Here is a 25209-nt window from a genome sequence, read left to right on the forward strand (position 1 = left end):
CAAAAATACACAGGGAAGACATATTTCAATATAACCACACGTGGGGGTCTATTAGACTCTAATAATTAGAGTAATTTTAACTCCACATACAACACAGAACAAGTACAAACATCACGGCACTCCATCTTTAAGTAAATGTACTTAGTTATACTTTCCACCTGTACAACATCAACACCACACAGTACCTATCCTTTTTCATTGTCCTCTCCTACCTCTGCTTAAAGCCCCTCCCCCTCAGCCTCACCTCACCCAAGTGAGAGAAGGAGACCAACCTGAGTAAAAGTCAAAGTGAGAAGAGAGAGGCAGGGGGAAAAGAGTGACAGCACGAGGAGGGAGGAGAGACTGGAACTGGAACTGGGAGAGGGAGGAGAGAGAGAAACGATGGAAAACGATGAGAGAAGGAAAAGAAGGTCTAAGAAGCGAAACACGAGGGACACTGCAAGCGAGAGAGAGAGAGAGAGAGAGAGAGAGAGAGAGGTAATGGAAACTGAAATGGAACAGGGGACAGAAAAAGAGAACAAAAAAGGTGCTATAGGCAATTAAAGAAAAAAGAGAGTGAGAGAGAGGCTAAGTGTGACAAGCACTTTTGAGTGGCTTTGAGACGGGGCATCAAGCCTTGTGACCAATGAAAGAACCACAACATGGAGGCAGGACCCGAGGCAGCAGGGACAAAAACACAGAGACAGAGAGAGAGAACAGGAGTGGAGAGGGGGAAGAAAGAGAGAGAAACGGAAGGGCTATTATACATTTTTCATTAAGTTTCTGCAGGCGCTAAGCCACATCAAAGCTTCTCAGAGATAGAGGGGGTGGGGCGGGGTGGAGGGAGGGAGCGGCAGAGAGAGTTAGAGAGAGGGGGGGACACATTGACGCAGGATGTTCTAATTAACTTCACAGTGGCTGCTCCCTCCACATCTCTCTCTCTCTTTACATGTGTGCACACGCATGCACACAGACACGCACACGCACATCATCGCACACACAGACACAGACACACACACATACATACACACACACACACACACACACACACACACACACACACACACACACACACACACACGGGCTGTCGGGAATGACTGCTCCTACAACCTGGTGGTGGGCGGGGGGGATCTTAAGGAAATAGAAAGGGGTAGGAAGAACCCTGAGGTCTGCCACCACACCCAGGGAACATAAACATCAGAAAGAGATAGAGAACAGAGGAGAGAAGCTGTGTGTGTGTGTGTTACACGCGCGCACACACACACACACACACACACACACACACACACACACACACACACACACACACACACACACACACACCCTGCTCCTTCTCCTCTTCCCTCACTCCATCCTCCTCTCCCTGATGGATTCCCTCTCGCTGTGAGCCAACAGGAAGTTGAGTGCTTGCTCAACATTGGGGCACAAGGCACAATGGACTTGTCATCCCAATAACATGGCTGCTCTATTAGTCTCCTGCCAGAGAGCCCATGTAAATGACACCAAGCTGAATGTGTGTGTGTGTGGCGTACATATGTGCACACGCGCAGTTAAAGACAGAGGCTAGGTCACACTTGTATGATTTAATTTTAAAACACATTTTCTGTCCACACTGTCACGTTCCGATAAGTTAGGAGTCGGACCCATAGCATATGGAGAGAAAAAGATCGAGACCCAGAGTAGTGGCACAGGAACTTTACTAATAACGTCATTACAGTTACAACTTAATATACACACCACACAGGGTGGAAAGGCAACGTAATATATAATAATCTTCATATAGGGAAACATCAAGGAACAGCAACCTGATTGTCTGAGGCTTCGTACACACATATCAGACGAACATGCTCTGTGCTGTCTCTCGTGTTTCATGGCCGCCTCAATGCTTTTCCAATGGAAGTCACGTGGTTTGACCAAACAGTTGTGTGTGATGGGGGTAGGGGGGTTTGGTCAAACCACGTGACTTCCATTGGAAAAACATTGGGGCGGCCATGAAACACAGGCAGAGCACAGCACAGTTGTTCTTTATGTGTGTACGAAGCTTGATAATACCGTGCTGTGTGTGAGACTCTATGACAGTGTCACTCGTGGGCGCAGGTGCGCTGATTGAAGCTGATTGTCTGATAATACCTTCCCAATAAAAGCCTTGATGCGTCGTACTTTCCAGAGACTATTTAGTGTCTGTATACCTTTGTTATCCCACGGGGAAATTCTCGCAGGCTACGAGAGAACGAGTCACGCATTTATTGGGGAGATATTATTGTGCCAGTTTTAGCGAAAAGTTCCAGATTGAGGGTTTCCGGCCTGATGACAACAAAACAATGACTACAACATGACATAACGATATCATCCGCTTAGTCCCGACCGGATCACACAGTCATTTAGTAACACAGATCAGGCGGTGGAAAGCCTGGTGATGCAAGTTTAGTGTGTGTGTGTGTGTGTGTGTGTGTGTGTGTGTGTGTGTGTGTGTGTGTGTGTGTGTGTGTGTGTGTGTGTGTGTGCGCGCGCGCGTGCGTGCGTGTGACGTGTGTGTGGCAAAGGTTGACAAGATCCTTCATTTTGGGCTCTGTACTTGATTTTGATGTTGTCTGGACTGTTGTCACAGTCACCTTCATTTTTGTTGTTGCTCATTCTACGTGAGTGGCGTTTTCTTCTATATGCATTTCAATTGTGTTTTTTTCAGGAAACAAATTTTCATTAATGTAGCAAGAGTTGCTTTATGCATTTTAAGATGAAAATGTGTGGAAGACAGACAGACAGACAGACAGACAGACAGACAGACAGACAGACAGACAGACAGACAGACAGACAGACAGACAGACAGACAGACAGACAGACAGACAGACAGGAGTCCTAGACAAGCACAAAACAGGAAATAGAGAGAAAACAAAGCCACAATGCAGGAGAGACAATTAAGAATAAGAGATGAAACAAGGATAAGGATATAAGTTAGAGAGAGTGAAAGAAAAGGAGCAAGAGGAAGTATAGAGTGAGACAGATCCCATTTGATTTGTGACATTCTTCAGTGATTGAATTTTGAATAGCGTTAAATATTTCTTCTCGATTCTGCTCAGGCTAATCGACCCAATGGAAGCATCTCTAATTTCTCCTATTTCAACTCTGTAAGCAGTAGTAAACACTATGTGCCTGTGATAAAGAGAGGGAGAGTGAGACCAAGTGAGAGAGAGGGAGAGAGAAAGATAGAAAAGAGAGATGACACCAGTCCTCGCTGGCCTGCAGTGGCCATCTGATTAGCATACATAATGAAAGAACAATGCTGCATGGTGACAGCTTGAAAATAAAGTACTTCCCCACAAGGAACACACCCACGGACAGGGAAACATTAATTGGTGGTATGACCTTGAGTACAAATGGAAAAACTATTCTAGATTGTTAACATGATTCATACTAATTATTTTTTGTATCTGCCATATCATGTGCACAAGAGATATATTTTTCAAGCTTCCTGGTCACAAAATCTCATTGTTCTCCCCCTGTTGGCTTGCTGAAAATCCATAACTGCTTTGATAAACAAGCCCAGGATTCATGCAGGGAAAGAAGCACCCTTTAATGAAATTCTCTCCGCTTCTCGACTCTCAGATGTTTTGTTTTGTTTCTGCCAAATGTCAGGAACAACGCATCACGTGTGACTGATTGCAGTGCTTTCGAAGCAGAGACAATATAATACAATAAATAACCTTTAGAAGATAATGAAACTACCACAAGTTATCACAAGGTCAATTCAAATCTCATTTAGTGAAAACATGTTTTATGTTTCATAATCAGAAAAAGCATGTGTTTCTTCTTCTTTCCCAGACCCAGGCATTTTCTTGCCCCTTCCTGGTTTAGGACTGACTTGCACTCATGAGTCTCATTGACACTGTCCCCTCTCAGGTTTCTCACTATTTGTCTGAAGATTTATAATTATAACAATAATAATAAACAGAAAGAACTACTGATCACTTTTACAAAATATGGTTCTCACACCTTTGAAATGATGCAGCTTTTCCTAAGGGTTCAAACATCCATAACACTGCATAACTCAATTCAAGGAAGAAAGGCAGAAAGGCATAATCTTTGATGTAACAGTTGACTCAGACAGCTGTCTCACTACGTAGGCAGGTTTAGGGACAGCTGGGCAATTACAGGTAGTTGTTCTCATTGCAAACAAGCGAGATGCTCTCTGTGCATTCTCTTTGTGTTCCACAACAAACAATTGCTTCCCTTGGTCTTCAAACAGCCTCTGAGCAAACGCCATAGAAAAGTGAGATCTGAGAGGAAAACAAAAAGTAACCACACATTTTACAGTGCTCTAAGATTGGTGCTAATTCTTCGAATACCAGAGTTTACTCTGTCTTTAGCTGAATGAGACCGTTTTGATGTTGTGCAATGGGCAATGCGCAAAACTGTCACACTTTCAGTCCTTACAGACTTAAGTAGAGAAAAGTGAGGCAAGCCGCGCTGTCAATATACCATGCAAATGAGCCCATTAGCTGGTTGCGTCTGTCAGCACTGGCCCAGATAAAAATGGAGCTGACTGCCCTTTACTCGACTCTACTTTTTCACTGCCTTTGGCTTTCAAAGCCTCTGGGTGAACTTCTGCTGTTTTTATCTGACAGATTTGCCTCTTCCTTTGGAAAACCCATGTCGATAGACTACTCACAAATTGTCTGCTATCCGTTTCTTCTCAGCATATCAAAAGCAGCCAGCGACATAGCATGGTTCCCTCTCCCACGCTGGATTGCTGAGGAACAATTATTGGTCTATCTGGCTGCAGCAAGAGGCTTAATGAAGAAGGTGTGGCATGCCTCCAGACAAAGAGACAGACAGGCTGTCACAGCTGCAGAGCAAAGCATCTCGTATCACATGCCGTGTTCTCAAAATATACTGTGTAATGTGCAGCAATAACAGTCTTTGATTTGAGAAAAACAGCCACAGTAAAACCTCAAGTGTAATAGAATAATATTCTTCACACTCTAAGTTACATTGCACTTTCAGCCAAACAGAATTACTACAAATGATGTACGGGGCAGAATATCAGATCCACATCATCATAGTTTAATGTTATGCATGGTGGTATAGTACCACAATTATAGTCTATAGTATACAGTACCACTACTGTAAAAGTCAGTACAGAGTAATTTATAGAGCACTGTTCTATAATACTAGCTATGCAATATGCATGGTTATAAAGAATAAGAAAGTAGGAGTATAGTATAAGCCAGTAATACAGTAGTTACTTGCGCAAGCAGAGCGCACAAGTAATAGTTTCGCCCGGTCCGTATGCACCGTCCCAGCCAACCCGCCACTATTGATGCGTATGCAAATAAAACAGCAAATTGTGCCTGATTTGCTGGGACCAGATTACATACATGACCATATTTCTTACGTCATCATTGAGAGCTAGTAGTCATACATATACTATATATATGTAATAAAATAGCAAATTGTGCCTGATTTGCTGGGACCAGAGTACATGGTGTGTATATGTATAACTGATATGATGACGTAAGAAATATGTGGATTAAAGGACCCAATGCCAGAGTGTAATTGGTCTTCGATTGTGACGTAATGACGATATGTTTTAGTGTTGGGAGGATTAAAGGTAATGTTCCTGTGTATACATGTATGTAACCTGGTCCCAGCAAATCAGGCACAATTTGCTGTTTTATTTGCATACGCATCAAAAGTGGCGGGTTGGCTGGGACGTTTTTTGGCGCAAAGTAACCACAGTATACCGCTAATCAACTTACAAATTACATATATATAGTATGTATGACTAGCTCTCAATGATGACGTAATAAATATGTGGATTAAAGGACCCAATGCCAGAGTGTAATTGGTTTTCGATGGTGACGTAATGACGATATGTTTTAGTGTTGGGAGGATTAAAGGTAATGCTCCTGTGTATACATGTATGTAATCTGGCACCACTGCTGTATCAGGCACAATTTGCTGGGACGGTGCATACGCATCAAAAGTGACAGTTTATAACGGTCGAAAGTACTTGCGCGCTCTGCTTGCGCACTAGTTGGCCATTTATGACCTACTAGTGTGCAACAAGCAAGTATGCACTCGACAGAGTGCAGTTCTAGTTTAATATAAGATCTAATATTATAATGGAAAAACTCATTCCACGGATAGATAAGGTGTGGGAATAAACTTTTTACTTGTGTATTCTGTTTCCCCTCCAGCTCTCTGTTTTCTCTCAACTTCTGCCTCCGGTCCGTCAGTACAATCACACCAAGCAAAACTTCTCCCTACTCAACACCCAAGGCAGGGCGGTCTTACTTTACTTTTCTCAAAGTTACAGTTACGTTTTCCTCATAAACTCATACAGACAACAACAGAACACACCGCACAAAATGTAAAGGGATGACAAAGAAGACACATTTTCAGTTGTGGGCAATGCCTAATTGGTTTTTATGGACTGCTCACAGCTATGGCAGATCCTGTGCGATAGCGGAATGACAAAATACTTTCCTCTCATGCTAGCTCAGTGCAGTGATAGCCGAGGCGAGGGAATGAAGTGTCGCGGAAAGCCATCAATGGGTGCGAGATAAGCACTGTAAGCAGTGTGATTATGTTTGTGAGCAGTGTAATTGGAGCCCCATTAATGTGTTTAATTGTGATGGCATGCAGGCTCGCAGACCCCTGTAGCACCCTGACACCCGCTGGCCCTGGCAGTCAAGCGCAGGGTTTTATTTCATACAGTAAAAGCTTAATATTCTGCAAAAAGCCAGTGATTATAAAATGGGAGATGGGGGGTCCATGAGGGGGTCCCCAACAAAATGTGTTATTATAGAATGAAAAGCAGATTAACCATTAACCCAACTAGCGTGGCGCCATCCACGCTATTTCAATATTGTCCCACGGCACAAATGAGTTACAAAGCTTAGGGCTCTATGTAGACTCAGATAGTAGACTTAGGTTAGCATTGTTATTTTAGACAGACTTATAGCTCGCTACGTAGACAGCACTAGAATTGCATTTTATGTAGTCATAGCACATTATAGTACACATGTATATTGTATAAATATATAATATGTATAGTTGACATAGATAATCCACTGTTACGTTCTTAGTTTATACATGATTCATGATAACTACTTTTAAAGCCACTATTTGGGGATTTAGCATTGGGGAAGGGGCGTTCCCCTACTTAAGTGGCTATTTTGGTCACCTGTCTAAATCCCTAAAACACCTCCGCTACCCGTTACATTATGCATAGGTGTGGTTTGGACGTTACAATAATGAAACCAATCACCGTACCACATGCCATTGCCTTCAAGAGATACCTTATCCGATGCCCGTTGTGCCCAGTGCTATATTACTTCACAAGTCCCACTTGTGCTGCTGCACCCCACAACCCCGTGCCGGTTTTCTTTTTTCCCCACCGCGCACAGAGCCAAGAACAATCATCTTTTCATTGAGTCACAACTCACTCAGATCTTGCTTCAAAAGGAAAGTTTGGGAAATCAGATTAAAACCCATTTGTTGCGCTGTGGGGTGTAGAAAATTAACGAGCAAATGGAATCGCCCACAATGCTTGGCACAAGTCAAATCACTTCTTTGACTACTAGACAATTATATAAACACAATCGACACAAGGAAGTGACAGGCACTCACTTCTGCTGATTCTAGGAAAATGACAAATAGATAGGAAAATAAGGAGAGCTAAAGCAGCCTGACTGCAGACATCTCCATTGCAGGTGTGTGCTGTGTGGCATTACATTAATGTGGCTTTACGGCTTACAGGTGCTTTTAAACTCCACTATGCGCCTTCCCAAATGTGTGTGACCAAAATAGCCATCTAGGGGAAAGCGTGCCAACACGCCCATAAACATTATGACCTTTTACATCTTCAAATTCAAATTAGGCCTCTTCCTTAATTTCAAAGCCTGACACAAACGTCACGCAATGGCTGGCTCAAACGTCATGCGCACCCCTGCATATATTACCACTCATGGTGTCTGATAGACCTACCAGAGACACCTAGAACCAATACACCCTCCCACATTTTGAATCCTATTCCTGGGCTCTCAGACCTTTTGATGATTTATCGGGATCCGTAAGTAAGTAAGTAAGTAAGTCCCAATTGCCCGTTGCCACATTTCATCAACTGAAGCTAACGCCCCAAGTCCTTTTTGTCTATAGCTATAGTTATGATGCTCCGGACAGGGATTTGGTGGCATATACAATGATGATACATATACTACTATTATCTTGGAGCGGCGCTAGCCCCTCCTATGCCCAGCGTTTGTGTGTTACGACATAGCAATGATTTGATTGCTGATCATCCCATAGCGATGATTTGATTGGCAGAGCAAAGTATATATTGAGGATAAACAGTGAGGACATAAGTGAAGACGGAAAATGACACAAATTGTGATTGGCCAGAATGTGATGATGTATGATGACAAGAGCGCCCCTCTCTTCACACGGGTGTGTGTGTGTGTGTGCGTGTGTGCGTGTGTGTGTGTGTGTGTGTGTGTGTTTTAGGGGAGCTAGCCCCTCCTATGTCCAGCTTTTAGTGCGTGTCCATAAACCTTGTCCTACATAAACATTAAATTCCCATTGACAATGAATGGAGAATTTTACGTCATAGTATACATTTGACATTATAGTCAAATTACGTCAAATTTTATATCATAGTGAAAACACAAACATTGCATAACACAAACATTGATGACAAAGGTGAGGACGCAAACTGTGATTGGCCGGAATGAGATGATGTATGATGATGTACGATGATAAGAGCTCCCCTCACTTCACACGTGTTATTTTTTGGGGTTCTAGCCCCTGCCATATACAAATTTTGTCTCAATATTTGCCATTGACAATGAAAGGAGAAATTAGGTCAAATGTCCGCCAAATATGACGTAAATTTGTGGCAACAGGCATTCTGATTGGCCAGTGTGAGATGATGCATGATGATGTAGGATGATAAGAGCGCCCTTCACTTCACACGGGTATGATTTTTAATACATTTTTGTCTCCCTTTTGACTGATACCTGTCCATTCAAACTCTCAACAGGCCCGAAAATTAATTAAGGCCCTCATCAAACCCTGTACACTCAAGACACGCTCCATATATGGCCAGTACAGAATTCATATTGATCTGACCCTCCATGCCAAAGCGCAGCACTCGCCCAGCAGTCTGTCGTCACCCAGGCGAATGTGTGCAAGCAGCGAGGTCGCTTCTCGCCCTCAGGGCGTCTTACTGGTAAATATAAATCATAAATGCATACTGGTGGTGGCCTGGTGTGTCATAAGACTCCTAGCCTTTTCTGTCCCTTTGAGCTACATTTATGTATTAAAGGTGCTATATAAATAAAGTTTATTATTATTGTTGCTCCTTTGTTCTTCCCTTGCTACAATATTTCTTAGTTTATTTGACATAAAAAAATAAAAACAGTCATAAAAACAACTTCAAGGATAAGGACAATAACATATAGACCTAGAGGCTTACCTAAAAGAGTTATCTTCTATATAAGATTCAACAACCCCAAAACACTACAGTACAAATCAATAAACTATGAATACAAAACTAGTTTACCGTAATCTAATTTTACACCGCTGTTCTTTCTAGGGGCCAGTGCATAATTTTCAAATTAAGCAACTTTAGCTTACTGTATTTTTTGTGTTGGCTTTTTCATCGCAAGGCATAATGAGAAAGAACAATTACTCACAAACCCTGACATACAGATTTGCTATGCTGGCTCTGGTATTATGTCTGTACCTCTCCTACAGTACAGTACCAAATAACACACAGAGGCCCTGTTGTTAATGGTGTGTTATGGATCATGTGTTCCCGCAGCTGAACAGTCCTAGCCTCAACAGGTAACCCAGCACCACTCTGAACAACTCATCTATCTCTGTGCTCGCTCTCCCCCCCCCCCCCTCCCTTGATCATGTAGCAGCATATAGCAGTTAGATGTGATATTGCTTGAGTCTGTAATGCCCACATCCATCTCTCTATGTGTGAAATAGAAAATATAATTTGTTTATTACTTGGGCTAAATTCTCTCTTCTACTCCCAATCTGTTTAGATCCATGCATGACATTTGGTACAGAACATTAAATTGGGTAGACGTGCCTGGAATAGGGAAAGCCCCACTGCTGCTAATGCACAGTAGAGTATACCAACTCAGTATAGCCTTGTGGTTAGAGTGTCACACCTGCTTGGCACTCAGCATCAAGGGTGGGAATTGGGCATAAGCCCCTTAGACATGGCGTCATGTCCAGAGTGGGTATTGTACATCGTGGCTGGGGGATGTGCATGCTTGTACTGTATACATGAAGTCACCTCACGCTACAGAAACAGGAGATCGGCTCCTGCCCTATGGGAAACATGGCAAGGTATGTACCAGTATGGTACAGTATGGAACGCTATAGTAAAGTGCAGTATATGGTATGGTACAATACAGTACACTATGGTATATGCTAAGGTTAAGCGTGGTAATATTCAGTGCGGTACGGTATAGAACAGTACTGTATGGTACTGTATGACACAGCACAGTAAGGTATGGCTACAGTTAACTACAGCAATGGTTCTCAACCTTTTCAGGCAGCGACCGCCCTAAATAATCATATTTGGACTGATAAGCACTTGGAATGTAGGATTCAAGGCATTCGATTTAGTTTGACTCGGTTCCACAGATAAATATCGTAGTGTGTCGTTTTCACAATGTTTTGCTTAATTCTTTCTTATATTTTTTGAGAATTTGGCCAACGTTTGACAAGTTTCTACAGTATAGTTTGTTGATTACTTTTTAATGGTCTTATTTCTAGTGGTGCACGATATTGATTTTTTGAAACCGATACCGATATCGAGAACTTCTTGCTTCTCAAAGACCGATACCGATACGATAACCGATAATAAAAATATATAGACATGAATAAAAAATACATACTAGTGAGTAACGGTACATGTAACACAGCTTTGACCTAAGCAATTACAGTATAGTAGGCTATATCAGTGGTTCCCAAAGTGGGGTTCGGGGACCCCCGGCCCCAGGGGTACCTGAGGGAGTTCCAGGGGGTCCCCAGCTAAATTATATAGTTAGGAACCAAATGGACCCTTATGGGTCTGTAACTCTGAGTGTACAAATGGAACATTTCCAGTTGTATACTCTCAGAGTAAAAATAACATTGATTTTACAATATAAATTGGGAGTCACAGAGCAAATTGTGATTGGCCAGATGACGTATGATGATAAGAGTGCCCCTCACTTCACACAGGTGTGAATTTTTTTAAATGAATAAAAACAACAATATAATGTCTGTGAATGTCTGTGTGTGTCCGGTCAGTTGGCCTCAAAACTTTTCCATGTCAAGGAGCCAAGGACCCCAAATTGTTAGCCCACAGACACCCATTTGAAAATATATGCCAGGGCTCTAGCAGTGATTCTCATCATTTTTATTTCAAGGACACCCAGTTTGACATGCATTAGGCTACTACTGACCCCCCATTTAATGCCATTTACATAAGGGACCTCAATTTATATTTTTTTATTTATATCGTGAAATCAATGTCAACTCTGAGAGGGTACAAATGGAACCAAATGGACCTGTAAGGGTCAATTTCGTTCCATTTGTAAACTCTGACTCCCCGGATCCCACTTTGAGAACCACTATTGTCTGTGTGTGTGTGTGTGTGTGCGTGTGTAAACACAAATACAACACTATCCAAGTTCCAGTGATAGGCGTTGTTGTTAGCATATAAGTCATTAGCATGGTCTGTAGCATCATGTAGCCAAACAGCTACTACTTCTACATTTCTCAACCAAAACGGTCGCGTCGCGTTTCACAATGCTACACAACTGGAGCAAATTAATAAACTACAACCGGTAACGAGTGACACGCATTCAACAGCGCGATGAATGAACGAGCACCAATACGCGCTCGTCAGCTGCTCAGCTCAGAGACAGACAGTCACCGTTCGTATGAATGCGAGTCAGCGAGTGAAATGAGAGAGGGGAGAGAGAGAGAGGAGAAGCAGGCGGGGCTATTAGCCTGCTATGGAACTACACACTGCAACAGACAGAGTGGAGAAGCGTCTCTCTCTCGCTCGTCTCAGCCGTTCCTCCGGAGAGATTGGCGACTCGGGGAGCGTTTGGGCGCACCACAGAAATGATTGGTAGTCCCATAGTTGCTACCAACTATATTTTTATGTCTCACAGATAAAATTTCAGGCGCATTTGCGTCCAAAATGATCGCAATTTCGAGCCCATATAAAGTATATTATCGGCGCTATTATAACGTTATCGAATTTATCGGGATGACGTCATAATTGCTAATATCGGGTCGAAATTTATCGGGACGATAATTATCGTGCATCCCTACTTATTTCATTTAATTTGAGGTATTAAAAAGGACTTAAAAGTCCTTAAATGCAGGACTTAAAATGTGGGGACCCCCCTCCCCAAAATCATGTGAGAACCAACCTACAGGTTGAGAACCAGTGAACTACTGCACGCAATAAGATGAAACAGACTCCATAGATCTCAGGAGAATAGAAGAATAGAAGCATCTACAGTAGCCTATAAGCAACATCAAGTATGGGGCCTTGGAGAGTAACCTATAGTCACTAGCATCGTAATGAGCTCTATTGTTCACACTGCATCTCTTTCTCCACATCTCTCTCTGTGTTTCTCTTTGCTCACATCTATTAGTTTCTGTTCTTCTCTCTCCATCTTTTCCCCCCATCTCTTTCCCTGTCAGTCTGGGACAGAGCACAGAAAGCTATATTTGGTAGGATGCTTGTGCGTGCGTGTGTGTGTGTGTGTGTGTGTGTGTGTGTGTGTGTGTGTGTGTGTGTGTGTGTGTGTGTGTGTGTGTGTGTGTGTGTGTGTGTGTGCGTGCGTGCGTGCATCAGTTGTGATACAATGCCTTTGCTCTGATGCAACCAAACGAAACCCTTTAGCAGGCTATACATATTCTGCCCTGCTGGCTCTGTATGAATGTGTGTGTGTGTGTGTGTGTGTGTGTGTGTGTGTGTGTGTGTGTGTGTGTGTGTGTGTGTGTGTGTGTGTGTGCGTGCGTGCATGCGTGTCCATGGCTATGAATGTGTCTCTTACATACCGCATGTACGGTATGTGCATTATTTCAGTGTGTGGGAGGACATGCCTGTGTGTGTCTGCATGCTTATGTATGTGTATTCACCTGTGTGCATTGTCAGTATAAAGCTTCAATCAGTTGAATGAGCAGGAGCAAGAATTTTGAAATTTGATATTTATCTGATGTGCAGACATTAGAATTCCTCTGCTGTTATTAGTATATATTAGTATTCCTTCACGAATTCCTCCAATTTGTGATTAATGTGAGTAAATAGAGGATGCCCATGTAAAGTAAGTAGGTCAGTGTTTGCCAGTGTGTTGAAGTTCACTTACAGTCCCAAAGAGAAAGAGTGCAGTATAGTGACCGTGTAGAGCACAGAGGTCACACAAGCACATTGCCTAGAGATTTTTAATTAGAAAACCTGTTAGACCGCTAAAAGGGCATGCAAATCCACAAAGTGTGCATACTGTATGGAACTTATAGTCAAAATATGTGACAAATACAGGGCAAAGGTTTTTCCTTGGCCTCTATGGTGTGTGCATACAATGTTTTACACAGATCGGTGCAGTTATACAGTAGGTAAAAACACGAATCAGCCAGTTATAGCGCCACCATGAGGTTGAGTTGTAAATGTTAGATATTCACAGACGGATGGACACACACACACGGACGGACGGACGGACGGACGGACGGATGGAGTGCAAAACATACTCCCCCCATGCCTTCGGCTGGTGGAGACAATGAGAGAAAGGATATTTTGAGAGGGCACGAGACAGAGAATGAGAGAATAAATGAAAACGAGAGAGGATGAGAGGAACAGACAGACAGACAGACAGGGTGGACATAGATATGCAGAGAGAAATGGGAGGGCAATGGATTTAAGGAGAAAAACAGGCCTTTGCAGGGACACAAAAAGGGGGTTGGGACAGAAAAAACAAAGATATAGAAGCTATAGCTATAGAGAAGTGTGTACTGAGTATTCATACATTGCATACCGGTATCTACCACCACCCCATGACTTTATGCTGAGACTACAAGTGCTCCTAGTCTACTAATTGCATTTTTTAATAAGCAGCATGATAAGGAGCTGATTATTTATTAAGCTCCCGTGTCCCCACCCCACCCTCTCTTTTGTGAGAAGACAACTCTTAAAATTAGCATAAGGATCCACATCTTTGCACTGCAGTCTGGAAGGGTAATAACGGCATATACCTACCCACTGCACCGTCAGGTCTGCTTATCAGCCAATTATCTTTGAGTCGCATGCGTACAGTGTACACGTACAGTATAGAAGACCTAAGACAATGCATTGCCTGCCTTATGTCAGTGACCATCCGCTGAGCCCTGAAAGTCACTCTGACAAAACAGAGAGACTACATCAATCTCCTAATGCATAGCAAATGAGGTCGCTCCCCGAGTACTCTAGAAAACTCTGCTTTTCTGTCTGTGCACACATGAAGGCCTGCATGCATTGATGTGTGTGTCTGTGTATGTGACTGATCTCATTGTATGCCGAGCACACGTATGCTCGCCACTCTCCCCTGGGCTCTCATTGTCTCCTATTTGTTTAACATGATGGAATATGCTAATCATATGCGCGGCAGCTTTTGCTGATAAAAACCTACACTCCAGAGTTAACGTGGCAAGTGAAACAATTGTAGATTGCAGCGCCCTTTTAATTGAACATTCCCTTGGTAACACAAAGATGATGATGATGATACAAGAGTGGATAGGGGTAAAACAAAGCTGCACTATGTCGTAAACGTCAAACTCTCACATGTCCAGTAGTTACCAGGGTTGCCCATACTGTATATAACACAACCCTTGTTGAAACATAACTGCTGCTATTGCTTCTTATTCTGAGACATATAGTAGGCAGCTGTATGCTGTAGTCACTTCACTTGAATGCATTTTCTGGCAGTACCAACTGCAAACAGAAAGCTCAAGGGGGTTATGAAACTTTAATACAGGGATGTGCTTTCATGTTTGTGTTTATTCTAGAGACAGGCGGTTGAGTCTCCTTTTAAAAAGGCACACTGCAGTGCAAAGGCCTGCTGGTCTCACGCTGGCAGGGTGACAAGCTCAGCGGATGGTCTTTCCTCTGGGCTCTCCTTGGAACAGTGCTTTGATGCATACATACACAACTCCACTGCATTCGCTGCCGACACACAAGGGCTGCTTAACAACTCCTATGCATGTGTATGAGGGACATGCAGACGGACACACATTAGGGAAGCACACAAACACATACTGTACAGAGTACACACACACACACACACACACACACACACACACGCGCACACACACACACACACAACAAGCATACATATTATGCGCACCCACAAGCACCTCTACAAGCAACCGACACGCACTATTGTGCCGGTGTCGCATGCTGAAAATAGCAGGCCTACAGCCTGTAGATCATCGGCGCACAACTAGTTATAAAGTAATTACAGCAGAGACGAGCACACAAACGCATCAACATATACGCTGTCTAGCCCACCTCCCAATCCCCCCACCAATACCACCCACTTATTATTTTTTTCTCTTTTCTTTACACTTTCATGTGTCAGACCCGAAGCGTCTGATTGGCTGCAATGAGCGAGCGAGCAAACGGGGAGGAGAACGGTTGTTTACTTCCTGCCAGTGAGTAAATATTTCACGAACCCTTACCTTCATGCTGGAGATGTGGGCAAACAATCTGCCACGCTGGAGTCAGATGTCCCCCGATGAGGCTCAATCAGCCCGCCTCAAACCTGCAGGCACAGAGACATACGGAGCAACATGGATGAGATGTGGACAATATGCATGGCTGTGTGTACTATGCAGTATACGAAGGTGCATGAATGTGCACATGTACAGTATGCAGTGGCATGCGTACGCATGCACATACACGTTTACACCAGGTACGTATAAAGGAGTGGGTGAAATTATTTTGATCAAGCTTCCCATAAAGTGTGATTACATTAAAGAGTGATAAGAAAAACATAAAAAAATAAAAAGTGTCTCATATCCAGATTGTGTTGGGACATTATTTAGCTGGATTTCATTCACACCTGCCTTTAAAATGCACCCCTTGTGTTACAGTACAGTACACGTTCCACTGTAATCTCATCTCTCTTTCTCCACACAAACATGTAGATTTGCCTCGCTTGTCATTCCCTAGTAGTATTTACATCCATTACAAGGCAGGCAAGCCAATTTACGCCACTATGTTCCATACTCACTACCATCTGGGTCATTTTTATCAATTGCACGTACACACACACACACACACACACACACACACACACACACACACACACACACACACATTTTTATCAATTGCACGTACACACACACACACACACACACACACACACACACACACATTTTTATCAATTGCACGTACACACACACACACACACACACACACACACACACACACACACACACACACACACACACACACACACACACACACACACACACACACACACACACACACACACACACACACACACACACACACACACACACACACACACACACACACACACACACACACACACACACACACACACCCACCCACCACCACCACCACCACCACCACCACCCCAGTTTATTGAACAAACATGGGTGAAATTGTCTGCACTGCTACCAAAGTGTGGAATGCTTGACACCATCCCTTCATTTATTTTATCTCTGGCTTCCTTCAAAACAGGCTTGAAAATCCACTTCTCTGATAGAATACTGGCCACAATGGAAACAATTTCCCAGTACTTTTATGTGTTATCCTTTTAGCTCAAATGTCTGACGGTACCTACACAAAACACAATCATAGAAATGGAACACACATGAATGGCAATGACTCTGGAGAATCAACATAAAACAGCACACAAATATGTAGCCAAAACTTTTTTTTATATTAATGTATACTGTAAACCAGCCTGCTCTACCTCCAAGCTGAAAAGAACTCCTCAATAGGATTCAGGAAAGGAGAATAATGCCGCGTTCACACCAAAGGAAGCTAGAAAAAAAAGCTGTTCATTCCAAGCTTCAAAACGAAAAAGCTGGTCTGCATAGAGATAACATGGGAGCACGAAGCAAGAAGCTGCTTCTAGATTCCTTGGTGTGAACGCGGCTTAAGATGGAAGGAATAGAACAGAAAAATGTTCTAATGATGCCAGCAACTGTGTAGTGGCTGAGATTGGGTTGACCCTCTGGCTCATGGCCAAACCATGACCACAGTTACCGAATCTCATTAGATATCTTCTTTTTCCTCTTCCTCCTCCTCCTCCTCCTCCTCTTCCTCCTCCTTGTCCTTCTCTCCCTCCTCCTCCTCCTCTCTGTCCACCTACTCCTCTACTACTACCTCCTCCTCCTCTCACTCTTACCCCTCTGCTTCTCTGGTTGTCGATCTCGACAAAACAGAGGCTCTCAAGTCCCTTTTATGCTGCAGTCCTAATTGCAAATTGCTCTCCAGATCTGAATGTTTAGAGATTTGACTATTTGTGTGTTGTAGGTTGATGCTTTGTATGTGAGAAGTGTGCGCAACGACTGAACATTGTGTGCAGTGTTTGGACAGCAAGGTGTGTTGTAGGTTGATGCTTTCAGATTTTGACACATTTGTAGACTCTCAGAGTTAATGTACGTAACACTTAGGGTTTTGCTGTGTGGCCATTGGGCTGCATAACAAGGTAGAGAAGAGAGGCATGGGAGAGAGAGAGAGAGAGAGAGAGAGATAGAGAGAGAGAGAGAGAGAGAGAGAGAGAGAGAGAGAGAGCGGATGATGGGGTTGGTGATGGTGAATCCCCAACAGGCTTTTAATTGGAGACCTTGGTGTTTCCTCCCTGGCTGAACAACCATGTTATCAAGATCAACACGACACGCACACAACAAAACATGTCCTCCTTTTTTATATTCCACTGCAGGGACACGGCTGAACTCACTGTTAGAGACACACTGACACAACATCTGGCCTGCTAAACAGTAGACTTAATGGCATGGGGGGGATAGAAGGGGGGGGGGGGGTTATGATGAAGAAAGAAAGAAGAGAGAGAAGGAGAAATGGGGGAGAGAAATATCAAATCCAACGTTTCATAAAACACATACGGTATTATAGATCTAGAGCAGGGGTGCCCACACTTTTTTTACTTGAGAGCTACTTTCAAAATCACCAGCTCAACAAGATCTACCCACCGAAAAAAGTATTATACCGTTGCTGAAAATAATTTAAATATGTACCTGAGGGGGCTTTGGAATAGCGGAGCTATTCGTACATATAAGACAAATGCACTTGGAATGGGAAATAGAGCGGGAGAAATTGAATAGCTAGGGTTTTTTGTATTTAATTTGTAATGCTACCGACGTTATTGTGCACAGCAATACTCTTGAAAACAAAGTACGACAGCGGGAAGCAACGCGATGTCATGGCAGTGACATTGCCACGACTATAAAGCCTGGGTTGGACGGGCCAGAAATCAGATTAGAAGACAATAAGTAAGTAATTCATAACGAATATAAGTTTAAGTTTAAGCAATTAAACTAATTAAACAAATTAGTTAATATAATTACATTTATATTTAAATTAAATATTATTTAGGGGCATGTCTTTGTGATCTACTAGTAGATCGCGATCTACCTTTTGGGCACCCCTGATCTAGAGAAATATGAGAGCAGGAGAAGAGAATGACGTTGAGAGAGAATGAAAGAGAGGTGAAGAGAGAGATAGAGAGAGAGACAGAAGTGAGATAGAGCAGAAGGAGATAAACAGAGAGGGAGGGGGGGGGAATCAAAATGAGAGAAGAATAAGAGAAACTAGAAGTGCACTCTGTCGAGTTGCATGTTGCACACCAGTAGGCCATAAATGTACTAGTGCACTGGCCTACTAGTACTGTCGACCACTACGAACTTTCAAATCTCAGCCTCTCTGTGAAATATTGGTTTCAATATTTAATTATTAGGTTTAGCTATGTGCTATATGGCATATGGAGTGGGCGAGAGAGAGGGGGGGGGGACAGGGGGAGAGAAAGCGAGTGAAAAAGAGTGAGATATGAGACTAAGTGAGCGGGAGAAAGCAAGAGAAATGCAGCCGCAGGTCATTTGGCGCTCATTCGATGCCGGCGTCGTGTTCCACAGGCCTGTATTTGACACTGAGATGGGTGTCAGGGTATCTGGGTTCTGGCTTAAAGTGGCTCTCAAATTCCCCCTGAGGCCAGTGGAAACGTACTGGAGGAAAAGTTGTGCGTGTGGCTGAAAGATCTCGGAACAAAATAAATAGTTATTATACGACTGGAAATTCACTAATGCTGGCTCCAAATAAGTGAGGGAGGAGGTGTGTGTGTGTGTGTGTGTGTGTGTGTGTGTGTGTGTGTGTGTGTGTGTGTGTGTGTATGTGTGCGAGCGAGCGAGCGAAAGAGCGAGAGAGAGAGTACGGGGGCCGGGTTTGAAGGGATAAGAAGAGAATACAAGAGGGAGAAGGAATGAGAGCATGGCGAGAAAGTGAGAGGCACTGTAAATGATAAATACAGGCTTCCCCTGACACACTTTTAAAGGATTTTCTGAAATAGAAACGGATAGTGAAAGTTATTTGGCATGTACTGTATGTTTGTATTTATCTGTGTTTGCATGCCGTGCATTGGTCTCATGCATGAGGGTGCACATACACATCTGACACTCATGCACATATGTACACATCTGACACTCATGCACGTACACACTTGACACTCATGCACGTACGTACACATATGACAGCTCCTCTTACAAGAAGAAAAGGTACTTGCTATAGCTCTATCAGAGTGAATTATCTGACCACAGAGCAGCACAATGACAGGCATCCACATGTAAACAGATCAAAGAGATACCTCACCATAACCTCACAAACTCCATCCATACTGCATGCGTTTCTATCAAATTCCTTTATTTGACCTGGGAAAGAGGGGTGATGAAAGGAGGAGCTTGTCCAGAGCTTGTATAACCACTATGGATTATATGGCAACTGATCAAACTTGGCTGTTTTAAAACGTTTTGATTGCTGATTTGAAATGCTGATTGTTGTACAGCACTTTGATCAACCAGGTTGTTTTTAAACCTGCTTTATAAATAAAATGTACTTGACTTTACCAGTGAATGCAGGTATTATTCTCACGACTGAAATGTTTTCTTTTTGTTAGTCCTAATTTGTTAGTCCTAATCTGTGATTTGTGAAACAGCGTGAAAGGAACCCCCCACACTAGCGCTTTCCTAAACAAGTAGCACAATACAATATGTACCTACTGTATGATGTCTAGGTATTATCGTTCTAAACCATCATTATCGAGTACAATGGACCACAATGTAAACAAGCCCCACTGCGCTTTTTGTGTCATCCTTTTAGCCGAGTTTTCTTGCCTGTACTGACGTTAATAGTATTCAATCTGTCTCATTAGTTGTTCCCCCCCACTAACTGTCCACTATCCTCTCATTGTCGCTTCCTGTGTGAAAAGCCCTTTTTTCTGGAATATGCTTCTGAACATATTCTATTGCTAGTCGACCCACTCTTATAGGGCACCGAAGTCTGACGTCATTTACACATCCTAACCTAACTGGGTTGTGTTTTTTTCCCCTTCCAGTACTTCGTTACTTTCGGTACTCTATAGTCTTTCATCTTTTACAAATTACTGAGTTACTTTGTGGTGATAGAGAACTTAATCCATGTGAATGCAAGCTAAAGCCATCTGAAGCCCAACACACACAGGCTGCGCAGCGTAGCAGTACAGTATCGAGTCGACGCCAACTTTGTAAACAATCCCACCCGTGTGAAGTGAAGGGCGCAAATATATTAAAGTCTAACTCGTGTTGATTAGATGATGTAATGTTGATGTAAAACAAACGGTGCCAACACAAACATTAAATGCCATTAACAATAAAGAGACAATATGACGTAAACGACACATTATGACGTACATTTTCCCTTCATTGTCAATGCGTTTACTACGCATTGACGCACCCCTGAAAAATAACATCAAAGGAGGGAGAAGTCTTCACTTACAAATGTACAGTGTTGTACAATACTCAATGAAACTGATTTTGTAAGTGAAGACACCATGTGATATTAACCATGTTACACGTGTACACACAATCACATAGGCTAAATTAATCTCAAAACACATGAAAAGGAATAAATATTACGCACAAAACAGCAGTGCTACAACTCACCAGCTATTAAGGTATTATGAGAGCTTAATTTAGTATGAATGGGGTCCTGTGTTATAAATAATTGAACAGGGTCTAAATGAACACACATAGGCCCTTTGGGGAGGGGGTGTTTTGGGTTGAGGGTGGTGGGAGGTGTGAGCAATGATTCATGAGTTTGACAGTGTGCACAAGCTGACACAAAATAGAGGGGGGGAAAGGAAGGAAGGAAGTGGGAAAAAGAACAAAAAAAAGGAGAGAAACAGCAGTGAAAAATGATGCACAAAGTTCAAAGCAACTTCAATCAGGATACATTTCTCTGTGTGATGAATAATTGAGCAACAGTCCCTGAACAGCCTTGAGTTGTACGATTTTATGCGTTTACTCTGTGTGTGTGTGTGTGTGTGTGTGTGTGTGTGTGTGTGTGTGTGTGTGTGTGTGTGTGTGTGTGTGTGTGTGTGTGTGTGTGTGTGTGCGTGCACGCGTGCACGCGCATGCGTGTGTGTGCATGTGTGTGTGTGTGTGTGTGTGTGTGTGTGTGCATGTGTGTGTGTATGAGGATTTTTGCATGAATAAAACACTGTTTGGCCAGTAAAAACGTCTGTGTAGTAACAGCATGGCTCTTCAATAAGGCAACAGCAATTTGGAGTGTGCATTCATACTGAATATAACACTGACAATAATGCTTTGGGTGACTCATGGTATGTTTGTTTCTCAGTCTTACCACTCCTCTCCTCTCTGTGTGGTTCATGCTTCTCACCCTCAGATTATCAGTGTATGTCGCTGCCCCTCTCTTCCCCAGGTCTCTATCGCTACCTCATTATTACACTCACTCTTCATCCATCATTCAATTCCCTTTTACTGATTCATTCATGTCATTGATAGCAACTGCAACACACACACTTCTCTATCCCGCTCTCTCTTTGTCTCCACCAGGCATGGGAATGTTTTGCACCCTGTCTGTCCGTCCGTCCGTCTGTGCGTCCGTCCGTCCGTGTACAGCTAATCTCCAGCACTGTTGGCCCGGTCGATGCCAAACTGTGCACACACACTCCCTAGATGCCAATTGAGAACCCCCAATGTTCCAGAACGGCCTGTTATAGCTCCACCATGAGGTAAATCGGCACACATCTGTCCGATTTTCCACATTCCATCCCAATTGGCTAAGATTGCCTTCCAAAGTTTGAAGGATTGGTCTGTTTTGAACAAAATGCCTCAAATCATGCGCACACCGTGCAATTTCTGTGAAAAACTCCCTAGAGGCCAATCAAAAACATTTGCCATGCATGTTTCACACCTGCCATTTATAGCACGACCAGGAGGCAGACTTATGTGAAATATATTAGTCCTTCAGATTTTATCCAAATAACATGCAAATCGGTCATTTTTTATATTCTATCGTAAGATTGACATCTAAAAATTGCAGGTGTGGCCCAAAATGTCTCAAATCATGAAGCACCATCTAGTTGTTGTGAAATTGTGCACGCACATTTCCACTACGTTGAGGAACAATTAATGCCACCCCTTTAACATATTATTGGCATTATTATAGCTCCACCAGGAGGCACATGTTTTGCAAAACATTGACAACACATGTTTATAGATGTACATTGTGTCCAAACATTCAAACGTTCATGACCTGATGGAGACCTGTGCTCAGAGGAGCACTTTTTCTAGTTAGATTTCATTTGTATTCCATCTTTCAACCACACTGTCCTGAGTGTCCTCTCTCTATCAGCTCATTCTGTTTAGCTTGCTCTCGCCCAGCAGTTTGCCTGTGAAAGAACATGAATGGAACCTGCTGTGCAACTTTCACTTTGAAAATAAAGTCAACTTCAGAAAAAAAGAAGAAAGAATAACAAGCCTATAAATTCCAAAAGGTACTTCAGCCAGAATTTTGTTTTCCCCAAACAGCCCAAATTTACATCTAAGTACAATGCCTGTGTGAGTCAGAGAGCTCCAGTGAATATGGCTCTCTTAGGGGCAAATTGTTGGTAAACAAGTTGAAAAGTTTCCGTATCAATCTCAGCTTGATGATGAGAAGTGCTCCTCTCCACACCCCACTCACACGTCCACAGAGTTTTATGTTCTCCGATTCAGCTGTCTTGGGAGGGAGTGAGTTTTTTTACGTACGTGTTTGTTAGTTACTTATTTACACTTCATTACCTCATTTTAAATGGGACAAACAGACTGTTGGTGGCTAATAGGGCCAAATAAATCAAATTTAATTCAACATGCAACAACTACTGTGCTATATGGAAATATTGTTTGTGCATGATTGACAGCAAAAGGCTGCAGTGAGCTAGTATAGGCAAATCCTTAACAAAACGAATAACGTCTTCACGGACAGCCACTATTATCTTTCAAGGTTACCGCACACTGGATGTGAAGTCAATCGTGCACGTCTGTTTGAGTGGGACATGGGATCGTAATTTCAATGCGGACACTGAAGATCCTCCGCCTAAATCATTCATAGATGTAATCTGGCTACGAACGAGACACATGACGCTAATGCCATGTGTAAAAGGACCCTATCTCTACTGTACCACTGCAACGCATGTCAAAGGGCCCTATCTCTACTGTACCACTGCAACGTCTGGCAGGGCAAAGGGCCCTACAGTATCTCTACTGTACCACTGCAACGTCTGGCATGTCAAAGGGCCCTACAGTATCTCTACTGTACCACTGCAACGTCTGGCAGGGCAAAGGGCCCTACAGTATCTCTACTGTACCACTGCAACGTCTGGCAGGGCAAAGGGCCCTACAGTATCTCTACTGTACCACTGCAACGTCTGGCAGGGCAAAGGGCCCTACAGTATCTCTACTGTACCACTGCAACGTCTGGCAGGGCAAAGGGCCCTACAGTATCTCTACTGTACCACTGCAACGTCTGGCAGGGCAAAGGGCCCTACAGTATCTCTACTGTACCACTGCAACGTCTGGCATGTCAAAGGGCCCTACAGTATCTCTACTGTACCACTGCAACGTCTGGCAGGGCAAAGGGCCCTACAGTATCTCTACTGTACCACTGCAACGTCTGGCAGGGCAAAGGGCCCTATCTCTACTGTACCACTGCAACGTCTGGCAGGGCAAAGGGCCCTATCTCTACTGTACCACTGCAAGGGCAAAGGAAATGAAGGAAATGAAGGAAGGAAAACGGAAGGGTAAATGAGTAAAGGGCACAGTGTAAACCCTACTTGCACCAACATCTATTGTTCTACAGTATGTCCTGAGCAGTGTTGGGCATCGTTACTTTCTAAAGTAACGTCGTTAGGTTACTGGATTACTGCCCATGAAAATAATCCCTTACCGTTACAGATTACCTTCTGAGAAAAGTAACAAGTTAGATTATTTTCCGTTATTTTCCGTTACCAGACAATTAAAACCCATTTTTTTATGCTTGCGCAAGTTGGTTACATTGTATTAGCCCTACCGTCAATGCGCCGCATTATCACGGCCCGGTTAAAAACGAGAATGATACACACCATGAACTGACCATAGACAATATCCCCTTTACAGCTCTCTTTATTAACGAATATAAGTCGCCACAATCGCCAGCCTATACACGTAGGACTGGACAGAAAGAGCTAGTGCAGAGAGTAGCCTACAGACAATACCATATACTAGGCTGTTGCGCTGCGCTCTGATGCCCTCTCCACGCCGCGCACCGTGGCCCATGAACAACAATAACAACTCCACGTGGACCCACGTATGAATTAGATAGTTTATAAGAAATGGCACGGCGGCCATCCTTGCAGGCAGTGACAGTAACATAATGAGAATCCTGTAGGCTGTGTAACCTGTTCATTTTGGGGGCATCATCAACAACAGCCTGTTGATGATGAATGATACTATGAAACTTAACAATGAATGTACTATACTCACATAATGACGCCGCCACGGAGGATATACCATGTTTAACGTAATTCCAAAGTGTTTAGCCTACATTGTTTAAGTCATAGACGCATGCGGTTTTTATGAACTTTGGCTAAAAGCATGTTGTTTTTATTA

This window comes from Protomyctophum bolini (genome assembly GCF_963924005.1).
Source record: "Protomyctophum bolini genome assembly, chromosome: 6".
NCBI classification, from domain to species: Eukaryota; Metazoa; Chordata; class Actinopteri; order Myctophiformes; family Myctophidae; genus Protomyctophum; species Protomyctophum bolini.